The sequence below is a fragment of the Cajanus cajan genome, chromosome 4, assembly GCF_000230855.2.
Source record: "Cajanus cajan strain Asha chromosome 4, NIPB_CcT2T_4, whole genome shotgun sequence".
Lineage (NCBI taxonomy): Eukaryota > Viridiplantae > Streptophyta > Magnoliopsida > Fabales > Fabaceae > Cajanus > Cajanus cajan.
The window spans coordinates 19,345,381-19,357,905 of record NC_138520.1 but is presented as its reverse complement, the minus strand read 5'-3'; positions in this window follow the sequence as shown (position 1 = coordinate 19,357,905).

Below are 12,525 nucleotides of genomic sequence, written 5' to 3'. Positions count from 1 at the left end.
ACAATCAAAAAGTAAAATATAAACTTACATAGTTTATTTGTTTATCTCAGGTTCTCTTAAGAACCCACAGAGTACTCTAATCCATACAATAAACATCTTACTCATATAATTGTCTCTTACAATTGCATTCCCTTATGGTGTGTTTGGATGAGTAATTTTACAAATTCAAGGAATTTGAAATTCTTGATATTTGAATTACTTTGATTTCAATTTCTATCATTGTTAAAATATTTTGTTTGGATAAGTCAATTCAATTTTTTAAAATTTTAAATTGTTAATTTGGATATATGATAATATGATTCTATCATGATAAAATTGCTTTTAAAAAGATATTTATATGTTGAGATTTTTAAATAAAATTTTATAAAAAAAATGTTAACCAATTTTTAAATATTTAATAATTTTAAAAATTAATTTAGATAATATTTAATAATTTTTAAAGTATTTTTGAATATTCAATAATTAAAAATATGAAGATATAAGATAAAATATATAAGTGAAATAAGGGGAAAAAAATATGAGAAATTTCAAATTGTTACATTTTTGAGAGAATTTGAAATTCTACTACTTCAAAGAATTTCACAAATGCTCTGGTAATCGATTACAACACTTGGTAATCGATTACAACGGTTTATTTTCAAAATGATTGGAACGTTGTAAAGTTTAAATTCAAATTTTGAAATTTTCATCTTCTGGTAATCGATTACATGGAATGGTAATCGATTACCAGTAAAAACAATAATTGCCTTATTAAAACTTAAAATATTGAAAACCTTTATTTTGAAAACCTTATTAATATAAATCATATTTGGGTTTTCTTTGAAATTCTTTATTTTAAATGGCCAAGAACTTTATGCAATATTTCTCCCCCTTTTTGATGATGACAACATACTGTAGATGGAAAGAAACATAAAACAGTGTATATCGATCACTCCCCCTTAGTCTCCCCCTTAATAAATCATTGTTTGATGTTAATTTTTATATTGTAAAAATTTGACTTTAAATAGACAGTTGTAATGATCAGATTAAATTGTTCAATTCAAAATATCTAATATTTGATCAGGACCCTTCTTTCCTTTTCTCTCCCCCTTTGGCAACATCAAAAGGAATGAGACAATATATAAAAAAAATTGAATAAGATAAACAAACACCATTCAGAAACAAAAGTACAATATGTCCTATGAGAAAAATAGTCAGAGTCAAGCGAGCAGAATTAATCTAAAACATACTAATCAAAGATCCAGAAATTGACTAAAAAATAGTCCAAAACATAAGATAAACTAAAATAGCAAATAACAGAATCAGAGTCAACTAGCTACTCGGAAGGGCGTCTAAGAGATTTTACTTCCTCCTCAAGACGAGTCATGCGAGTGTCAAGAGAATCAAAATGTTCACCAACATAGAACCGGAGATCTCTAATTTCATTGAGAACATCCGAGAGAAGTGCTGATGAAGGATCTTGAGGAGGTGGTGACGGAGTTCGATCGTCAGTGTCTACTGCTTGAAAATCTCGCTTCCTGACCCAGGTGTTGTCAAGTGTTTTCTTGTACCCAAAGGAAGCAATTGCATTTGCTCCAATCTCAAAGACCCTCTTAACTGGAACCCAGGTTTCATCTTCCAAAGGAACTTTAAAATGTTCCAAAATAGTAGTTACAAAATGTGGGTATGGAAGAGAAGCATTAACCCGCAAGGCCTTCTTCATTCGACTCCTAATCAGATGAGCCCAGCTAAATTCCCGGCCAGTGATTAGAGCCCATATCAAAATTAAGTCCTTTTCTGAAGCTTGTGCAAGGTTAGTCGTGCGTGGAAGCAGTACCCGAACAATTATGTAATGCATGATTCTATAATCAAATTTCATTGAGCCAGCCAATAATCTTCCAGCCATGTCAACATTATCCACACAAATCATACTTCGGGCATTGGGATGGGAATATTCTGGTTTCCATGTATCCGGAATTGTTCCCTCAAACAGAGTACCTTGATCTTTTAATTTTGATAAATCCCGGAACAGAGACTGATTTATCATTATTGGAATCTTTTTAACCTCACTGTAAAGAACTCCATTCCTAATTTCCAAATTGCTGTAAAAGACCCTAACTAATTCTGGATAAACAGGGTTTTTCATAGCCATAAAATCTACTAACTCAGAATTCTTAAAAATCGTATAACACTCAAAAGATTCATCCTCAAAAAAATTAATACTGATATATTTGGGATCAACAATATTTCTCTCAGAAAATAACTGGTAGTACTTATCTCGTTGTTCGTCTGTGGAGAACAGAGCGAGAGCACGTCCAGCGTACGGAATGGGATTCGTAGGAGTAGGGGCGTCGTCGGAGGGAGGCTGTTGGCGGCGCCTGGCGGTGGTTGAACGAGACGAAGAACCCTTATGACGTTTGGATGATTCTGCCATTTGAGTGTTTGTTTTGAAAAATGCAATCGGTAGAGTTGAAGAGACTTGAAAACGATGAAGAATGGAACAAACGGGGCTCAATTTGGTTAAGATTTGAGGAAGATATGGGGATTTGAAGATCTAAGGGCGCGGAGGGTTTTGGATTTTCTTTCGTGAGGAAGAATACGAACTGCACTTTTTTAAGTGCAGAGGAGTCGTGTAATCGATTACATGACTATGGTAATCGATTACACCTTTTTGAGATTCTTTGCATTTTTGGCACTGGTAATCGATTACATTACATGGTAATCGATTACACTATACCCAGATAAGTGAATTAGCACTGGTAATCGATTACACTACTCTGTAATCGATTACATATATCAGAACAAGCAAACATGCACTGGTAATCGATTACATGACCAATAGCTGATACTTTAAAACATTCTATAAAAGTCATTAAAATAACTATAAGAAGATAATGTCCACAAATATAAAATAAATAATAATTAACTAATTTAGTTATTTATTGAAAAATATCTTTCTAATTTTATATACCTGAACAAGAGCTGTCAAAACGGGCCAGCCCCGCCCGTTTGGCCCTGCCCACCTCAACCCACTTTTTAAGTGGGCCAACCCGGCCCGGCCCACCAAGTTTATTATCTAAAATTTTCTAGCCCGGCCCAGTCCACGACGGGTTGGTGGGCTAAACGGGCAGCCCACCAACCCACCTTATTTATTTAAAAAAAATTATAATTTAAAATAAATTTCAATATAAAATAATATTTAATCTAAAGTAAAATTTTTTAAACTAAGTATCATGGGTACAACATTAAAATTAAATTAATAAGTGTGCAACTTTAAAAAATTAAAAAAATTAAAAATAAAAAATCTTTCATGAGAGTGATTATTCATCAATATTAAATTTTATTAGAGGTTTGGATAGATAAATTTATAGTAATGTCATATTATTTAACATTGATTTTATCTTTATCTATAAAAAAAAATGATATCTTATTAAAATAATGCATATATAATAATAAATAGTTAAGTGAGTTGTTAGTGGGTTTAGGGGATGGGTTGGTAAGTGGGTCAGGTGGGCCACCCGGCCCACCACGGGTTCAACCCGGGTGGGCCGGGTCGAAAGTGGGTCGGGTCACATTTTTTGACCCATCATAAATTTTTTCATTTTTTTGGCCCAGCCTGGCCCGTTTTCAAGGTGGGCCGGGTTGACCCACGGGTTGGAGCCCACTTTGACAGCTCTAACAAGCAGACACATACTGGTAATCGATTACATGACCATGGTAGGCCACTAGGCCAAAAGCTATAGTTGATAGTCAAGGCGCAACTCTTTTTACTTAAGAGCGTAGAAGCCCAAGTTTGAGAACGGCCCGTTTTGGGCTACTTAAAAATCAAAATATTACAAAAATTAATTTTCATAAATATTCATTATTAAAATAGTAATAATTATTAAAAACCTTTAAAATATTCTATAAAAGTCATTAAAATAACTATAAGATAATGTCCTCAAATATAAAATAAATAATAATTAACTAATTTAGTTATTTATTGAAAAATATCTTTCTAATTTCATAATTTTTAATTTTAAAATTTAAATTTTTAGTTAAAAATTAAAAATTTCTTATTTTTTGTTAATAAAATAATATCCTTTAATTTCTTAATTTTTATGCTTAAAAGCAAACTTATAAAATAATCTAATTTAGATTTATGAAAGAAATAAGCACAACCTAAAAAATGGAAATATTTTATTTTGCATGAAAGTTATTAATATGACAGCTATTACTCGATCTTGTGTTTTCAAGTATCCTAATATTGTGAATTTTATATTTAAGTAGTAAATCTGTAAAATATAGGTAATGAGTATAAATATATGAGTATTATATTTAAAAATTCAATGAATCTATATATAAAAATTAGAAATAAGTAGATTGTTAATTATAAAGGTAAGTATATAAATAAAGATTAATTAAATATATATATTATTATTCATAATATAATTAATTATCAAGCGGTGTGTAATATTTAATATATAAAAGTTACACCCGGTATCAGTGTTAGTATAACCTGTTTGTCTATATATATATAGAGAGAGAGACAGAGAGACTGAGATAATGAATGGAAGAAAAATAATTAAATATATAGTTGTTTGATTATCTATATAGGGAAAATATATTACGTCATCTTGTAACTGATTTTTTTCTCCAAAATAATGGATAATATTATAACCCTCAATTCTTAAGAAATAAATAAATAAATTTTAATTATTAATTTTAATTTTTATTAAAAGATTTAAAGACATGAAGTGTATATAATGGTATGTGATAACCTAATTTAATATATGAATAGGGATCCTTTTACTCCAACAGTAAGTTTACATAGACTTACTTCATTCAATAACTTATGTTCAACATTAAATTTTAACGATCAAACTGTTCAATTTAAAATTGTTAATGCATAGATCAAATAATGCATAGATCAAAGAATATTATTAGTATATTTTTATAATATTATTGATAAATTAATATCAATAATATTATTAGTATATTTATAGATAAATTGATAATTTGATAAATATAACTTAGTATATATTAATATACTTTTACAAAAATAAAAATATAGTAGATAAGATATGTATATTTATAATTAATATATTTATATTTTTGTAAAAGTATATTAATATATAATAAATTATATTTATCAAACTATTAGTTTATCTATAAATATACTAATAATATTATTGATATTAATTTATCAATAATATTATAAAAATAATAATATATATTTTATTTATTTATTAATAATAACTATATATCATTTGTGTGACACCCTCTCCCCCACATACCATAACACAAATAATAAAAATTGAATAACCTAATTTTTTTCATAATTGAAATATCAAACATGTTTAATTCAAATCAAAACTCATCTATTTGTGGAATTAAATAGATATTCATACATCTCATGCAACAAGAAATACAACAGAACAATCAAAAAGCAAAATATAAACTTGTATAGTTTGTTTGTTTCTCTCATGGTTCTCTTAAGAACCTACAGAGCACTCTAATCCATACAATAAACATCTGACTATTTTAGTAGTTTAGTTTAGAACGGCCTGTTCCACTATGGGAACGGGCCATTCTGTATTTGCGTATTGATCATAAATTTATGTGTTAGAACGGCCTGTTCCGCTTTAGTTTTAATAGGCTATTTTAGTAGTCTAGAACGGCCCGTTGCAGTTTGAGAACGGCCCGTTCTGGCTACTTAAAAATCAAAATATTACAAAAATTAATTTTCATAAATATTCATTATTAAAATACTAATAATTATTAAAAAACTTTAAAACATTCTATAAAACTCATTAAAATAACTATAAGAAGATAATGTCCACAAATATAAAATAAATAATAATTAACTAATTTAGTTGTTTATTGAAAAATGTCTTTCTAATTTCATAGCATCAAATAATTCAAATAGTAAGAATTTAAAATTCTTTAAATTTGTAATATTTTTCATCCAAACACACATGATAAGGATTATTTTCCTTATCTTCTTATCTTGTCCAATATATATATATATATATATATATATATATATATATATATATATATATATATATAAGCAAAACTCAATAAAATTATTGATTAAAATATAAAGTATACAAATATGTAATTAATATTGGATTTTATTTATTATAAAACATAATAAATAAAATCTAAAATCTAGAGCAATTTCTTTGATACAAATATGTAATTAATTTTAATATATAATAAATTTAATATCAAAATATTTATTATAATTTTAGTTATGATTTATATAATATTTTGATTTAATATTAAATTTCTTTTGATTATAATATTTTAATATATTTTATTTAAAATATCAGTTAACATATTTTATTATATTTTCATTTTAATTTATTATAAAATAATTAGAATATTTAATTTAACATCATTAAAAAAATAATCATTATAAAATTTATTCTTTTTTAATTTAATTATTTATTATAATACTTTTTAGTTACCGTATTTACCAAAAAATTATTTTTAATTAAAATATATTTTAGAATTTTAGTTAATTCATTATCATTCACTCACTTGATTAAAACGTGATAAAATATAATTAAAATTATTTATAAGCAATTGATGTGTGGAACAGGACCCACACTTTCCCTTCTAGAAGTTTGGCTAGTCATTGGAGCTTGACTCCTTTGTTGCAAAGAACCTTGGTTATTCACTTTAGAACTCGAATCCCCAACAGACTTGGTGTAAGGCTTACCCTTACTAGATGAACCAAATTTATTATTCCTCATGGGTCCTCCACTCTTATAATGAGTTACCCTAGCACGGTTGTCCTCATCATATACTCGGCACTTGTTTACCAATTCATGATAGTGAGTGATCCCTTGATAATTGAAAACTTGTTTAATCTCAAGGCGAAGACCACTCACAAACTTCACACATTTTTCCCCCTCATTGCCCACACCATCATACATAGGACAAAATCTGACCAAGTCTTCAAATTTAGTCACATACTCAGCCACAGAATTTTCTCCTTGCTTCAATTCAAGGAATTCTACCTGTTTCTTATGTCTCACATCTCAGGGAAAGTATTTCTCCAAGAATAGCTGCTTGAAATTCTCCCAGTTTAATTGAGTACCTACAGCTATCATTCTTTGCAAAGCACCTTGCCACCAAATGCCAGCCTCTCCAGAAAGCATGAAGGCAGCCAAAGTCACCTTCTGTATCAAAGGACATCCCATAGCTTGGAATATCTTTTCAACTTCAAAAATCCAATCAGCAGCTCCATCAGGATTATAACCCCCACGGAAGCTTGGCAGATTATTTTGCTGGAATCTCTCTAACCAATCTATCTCTGGTCGTTGGTTCAAATTACCAAGAGCCTAAGCCATCGCTTGTAGAGCATCAGCGATTGCACGATCGTTCCTACCTCTTGCCATTACTTTTATGATCTCCAGAAAAGTTAACAATTATACTATAAGTAAACAACAAACTTAATCAATCATTGCACTAACATATCAACAAATTCCACAATCAATTCATTCCATCAATTATCTACCAAACAAGCATAGTAGACTCATAATTCACGGTCGATTGGATCGACCTGCTCTGATACCACTAAATGTGACACCCTTACTACCCCAACACATATATTGTAATAATGAAAACTTACAAATAAATTTTTCAATTCGGTAAAAGGGTTCACATGAGAATCTTCAAAATTAATCTTCAATAACCACAATAATAAAAATGAAATGCAAGAGTTTACAAATTATTTTCAAAAATAACATTTACAATTCCAAATCCCTATAAAAACCTATGTTCTAAAAATCCTCTGCCCCGATGTCACAATAACAGAGCATCTCCACAATTCAATCGTTGGCATTCTAGATGCCACTCGTAGCCAAATCTTCCTCACCTAAAACATCCACAATTTGTACGGTAAGAAAAGAAAACATCCATATGTAAAGCACATACAAAAACACAACAATGTAATCTTGTTACATAATGAAATATTTACAAGCATTTCTATATATCATAACTCTATCAATCATGCATCATTTTAACTTCATAATTCGCAATTACACCCATTTATCTCAAATCTTGCAATTAACATTATCATTTTCACATTCATAATTCACACAATCTTACAATTAACACTATGCCAAGGCCACACCACAACTGACATAAGTGATACGGGTTAATTGTCTCACTCATCCCACACCATGCCAAGGTCACGCCCTCCCTGCAGCATCACTTACCCAGGGGTCGTGCCATCCCTGGTCATTGATGTGAGGAACCACAATCACATCACAATCCACACAATCTATTACAATTAACCCTATGTCAGAGCTGCCATATTTGACATAAGTGATACGTGTTAACTGTCTTACTCATCCCACACCATGTCACAGTCACGCCCTCCCTGTAGCATCACTTACCTAGGGGTCGTGCCATCCTTGGTCATTGATGTGAGGAACCACAATCATAATCACATGCATATAACATCTCATCTCATAGCTCAATACCATACACATATCAAATAAGTCCAAAATAATGGGTTTCATACACATCAAGCAATTCACATCTAAATCATCAATTGTTATCAAGTAATATAACAATAACATTCATAAATTAATATAATACTCAATGGAATTAGCAATTTAATATAATCTTAACCCAAACAATAAAACCCCCAATTTTTCCAAAACCTAACTCACAAGCACTTTTCTACAATTTCGTTCTCTCTCCTAGATCATCATTCTTACAAATTAAATATATATTTCTAATCCTCAATACATACAGAATCTAATGGTATCATTAATTCCTCATACAGAAATAATCCAATTTTTCCAAAATCTAACTTACAGGCACTTTTCTATAATTTCGTTCTCTCTCATAGAGCATCATTTTTACAAATAAATCATATATTCATAGTCCTAAATACATTCAGAATCACATAAGATCAATAATTCTCCAAACAGAAATAATTATAAAATTACTCATAATCTTAAGAGACTCTTCCTCTGCCCAATTCCCCCATGTAACTCTACATACAAATAATCTCCTTTTCCCCGATACCTGGATATGTAGAAGCTGAACCTACACAAGATCTGGTTGGTCTCCCTCGCTGGGTTCCCCTCGGTCTAAAGCAGAAAGTGGAGAGAAAAAGAAGAGAGAGCAGAAGAAAAGAAATCAAAAAATGAGAGGTTTGCTTTTTGAGAGTGGCAGAGAGCTCAATTTATAGGCCTCAGGCTTTGCCGGAACGGCCCGTTCCAAATTCGGAACGGCCCGTTCTGGACCCTAAAATCATGGGCAAAGATAACACCTAGAACGGCCCGTTCTCAAACCAGAACGGCCCGTTCTGGTGTGCTTTTATTACTCACAGCTGCCATAACCCGTTCCAAGCCCGTTCCCACTTAGAGTTTAAAGCAGTTTTTAATAGTCCGGAACGGCCAGTTTCAACTTGAGAACGACCCGTTCTGGGCTATTAACTCACATACAATTTGGTAGTTTGGAACGGTCCGTTCCAATTCCGGAACAGCCCATTCCAAACTACTAAATCACCCCTATACTTTTATGAAATTACCAAAATACCCTCAATTAAAATAAAATAAAATATGAAATAAAAACTGGGGTGTTATAAATACCTTGTTTGATGCTGATGGCTTCTCGTACATGTTTGATAATGCCTTTATCAGACCATATGTCATCTTCTCATTGACAATGTTGTAGGCGACATTCTTCGCCAACGTTAATCTGACGACCCCCAGAACCTGTCGATCTAGCAAATTCAAATCTTTCTGAGACATCGTTTATGGTTTATTCTCATACAGAGGCTGGTACAGCTTCTTCTAATACAAATAATCTTCAATCTACATCTTTCAAAATCTGAAATCACTCTCATCGAACTTGTCAATCTTCATTTTCCTGTCTTCTTCCATTGCTCCCACTCTCATGAAACCCTAGGCTCTTGATACCAGTTGTTGGGGATCCTAAACGCACTCACACACACAATTGCAAGAGAGAAAGTAAATTAACAAGACACTGAGATTTATGTGCTTCGGTCAGAATAACTTATGTCAACGACTGCACTAGATGGTATTTTCTGTTCATAATTAAGTTTATAATTACATGAGTATTTATAAAAAAGAAAGAAAGCAAATGGGTTAAGCCCAATAAACCCTCCAGACTCCACATACTCAACATCTTCAATCCTCCTATTGATGTTAATTATAATTTATATAGTTAATTTCATGTGATAAGATTTCTTGGTATTTTTGAGTTGCCTATGAGTTTTACTATTCATCTTTTATTTTATGTATGAGCTAGAGTGGGAGGTTTTCTCACTCCCATTGTTACATATCTTACAAGAGCATTTCCAACACAAGATCTAGTCCTATTATACTTTTAATTTATTATGAGTCTATTAATAAATTATTTATTTTTTTATTTATTTATTTTTATATAAAAGTGTATGCTTATATTGGATAACTAGCCTATGTCTCAGTTTGAAAATCGTATGTATTGAAGCAAATGAAATCGAAAAATCTCTTTCCAATGCATAAAAATAGTAAGTAAGTAATTGTTACTTTGAGTTTAACGTATGATTAGAATTTTCTTTTTAATTAAGATGATCAGAAGGATTTTAACACAAATACAGACACATTCTATGTACCGTAGAACAACAATCTCAAACAATAATATTTTTATATAATTTTTTAAAATTCAAAAGACATCTTTTAAATAAAAACAATTTTTGAAAATTTCAATCTAATAATTTTCTAAGAGGGGAATATAATTACACCGGTATAACTTTTATTAAGTATTACACCGCTCAATAACAATATATTAAATGTGAATTTTGTAAATTCAACCGTTAGATTGAAAGTTTATATCACTCTATATATGTATATCAAATTTTTAAAGTTGAACAAGAACTTGAAGATAATCAAAGTGTTCATATTTTAGTATATTTTGAAATGTATCTAACGATTGGATTTACAAAATTCACATTTAATATAAGATTATTAAGCGGTGTAATACTTCGTAAAAATTACACGTGTAACCCTCCTCATTTTCTAATTGTAATCCAATAAATTTTAAAGAAATAAAATAATAAATGAACCACTATTAATCCATAAAATCAAATGCATAAATTAAATTTATTCCATCACTATTATATTTATGTAATACATAAATTAAATAAATTTAGTTACACATAAATTAAATCAAAATGAATAATAGATAAAATAGAAATATATATATATATATATATATATATATATATATATTTATAAAATGCTCATCTATTTAAAATAATTATCCACCGTTTTTTTTTATCGCGCAGGCAGGAAGTGCCTTTAATTATAACTTAAATGTATTGTGAATAAAAAAAAAATTCTACTAATCGAAACACAAACACCTAAGGGCATGTATGCTCTTATTCAACAAAATATTCTGCTTCCTGGTCCATCCAAAGTGTTTCACCCAAAGTTCAAAAACAAGCTCCAAGAATCTTCATTTTAAGCCCATCAAAATCTATAGCACGACAAAAAAAAATACATTCTCATAAATAAATTTTTCTCATCATATATATATATATATATATATATATATATATATATATATATATATGAGTTTTTTTCTCTTCCTTTTCATTTTCCTCCATTTCTTTCTTACTTCAATCCTAAATCCATCCAAAATGGGGATAAATTTATGTAAATTTTCATAATTTAATATGTATATGCGATTACTTTTGAGGTATAACTATGCATCAGTGCAAAGAAATACAACCACTTTATCAAAAAGAAACACAACCCAACAATCATAAATAATTTAAAATTAATTATTAACCCATTAATTAAAAATAGTTGTACAGAATAAATATTTCTTACATGTAATTAAAATTTATAATAAATTATATATACAAATAAATTGTTTTTTAATATATAAATTGTATTAAAATTTTGTATAAATAGATATTTTTAAATATATAAATTATATTTTAGATTTATGATAAATAAGTTATATTATAACATAAATTATTTTATTTATTTATAATTTATTTTAAAATATTAAAAATAATTTATAAATAATTATGATAAATAAAAATTAAATTATATAGGAAATTCAAATAATTCTTAAAGTAAGTTGAAAAAAAAATCATAAAAATTACTATCGCACAAAATAATTTTTTGTGTTTAATATATATGGGTTATGAATGATGACTATTTCATGTAACATCTTGTATTTTTATATTTAAATTAATTAATTAATTTTATATATATATATATATTATAAAATTTAAAGGGATGCTTTTATAGAGTAATTTGATATTGAAATCATAAAAAATATTTTTTTTTAAAGTTATTTGAGCATCATGATATAATATATTATTTTATATTATTATTATTATTATTATTATTATTATTATTATTAATAAGTGAGGGAAAGGGATATACAACCAGAATCAAGGTCGAGTAATCATAGATATATTAGAGGGAGGTTGAGTTAGACTTCAAATTAAAAAGAGAGATTCGTCGGTTTCCTTATTTTTCGTTTTACACTCTGAAGAACTAAAATGAGAGGAGT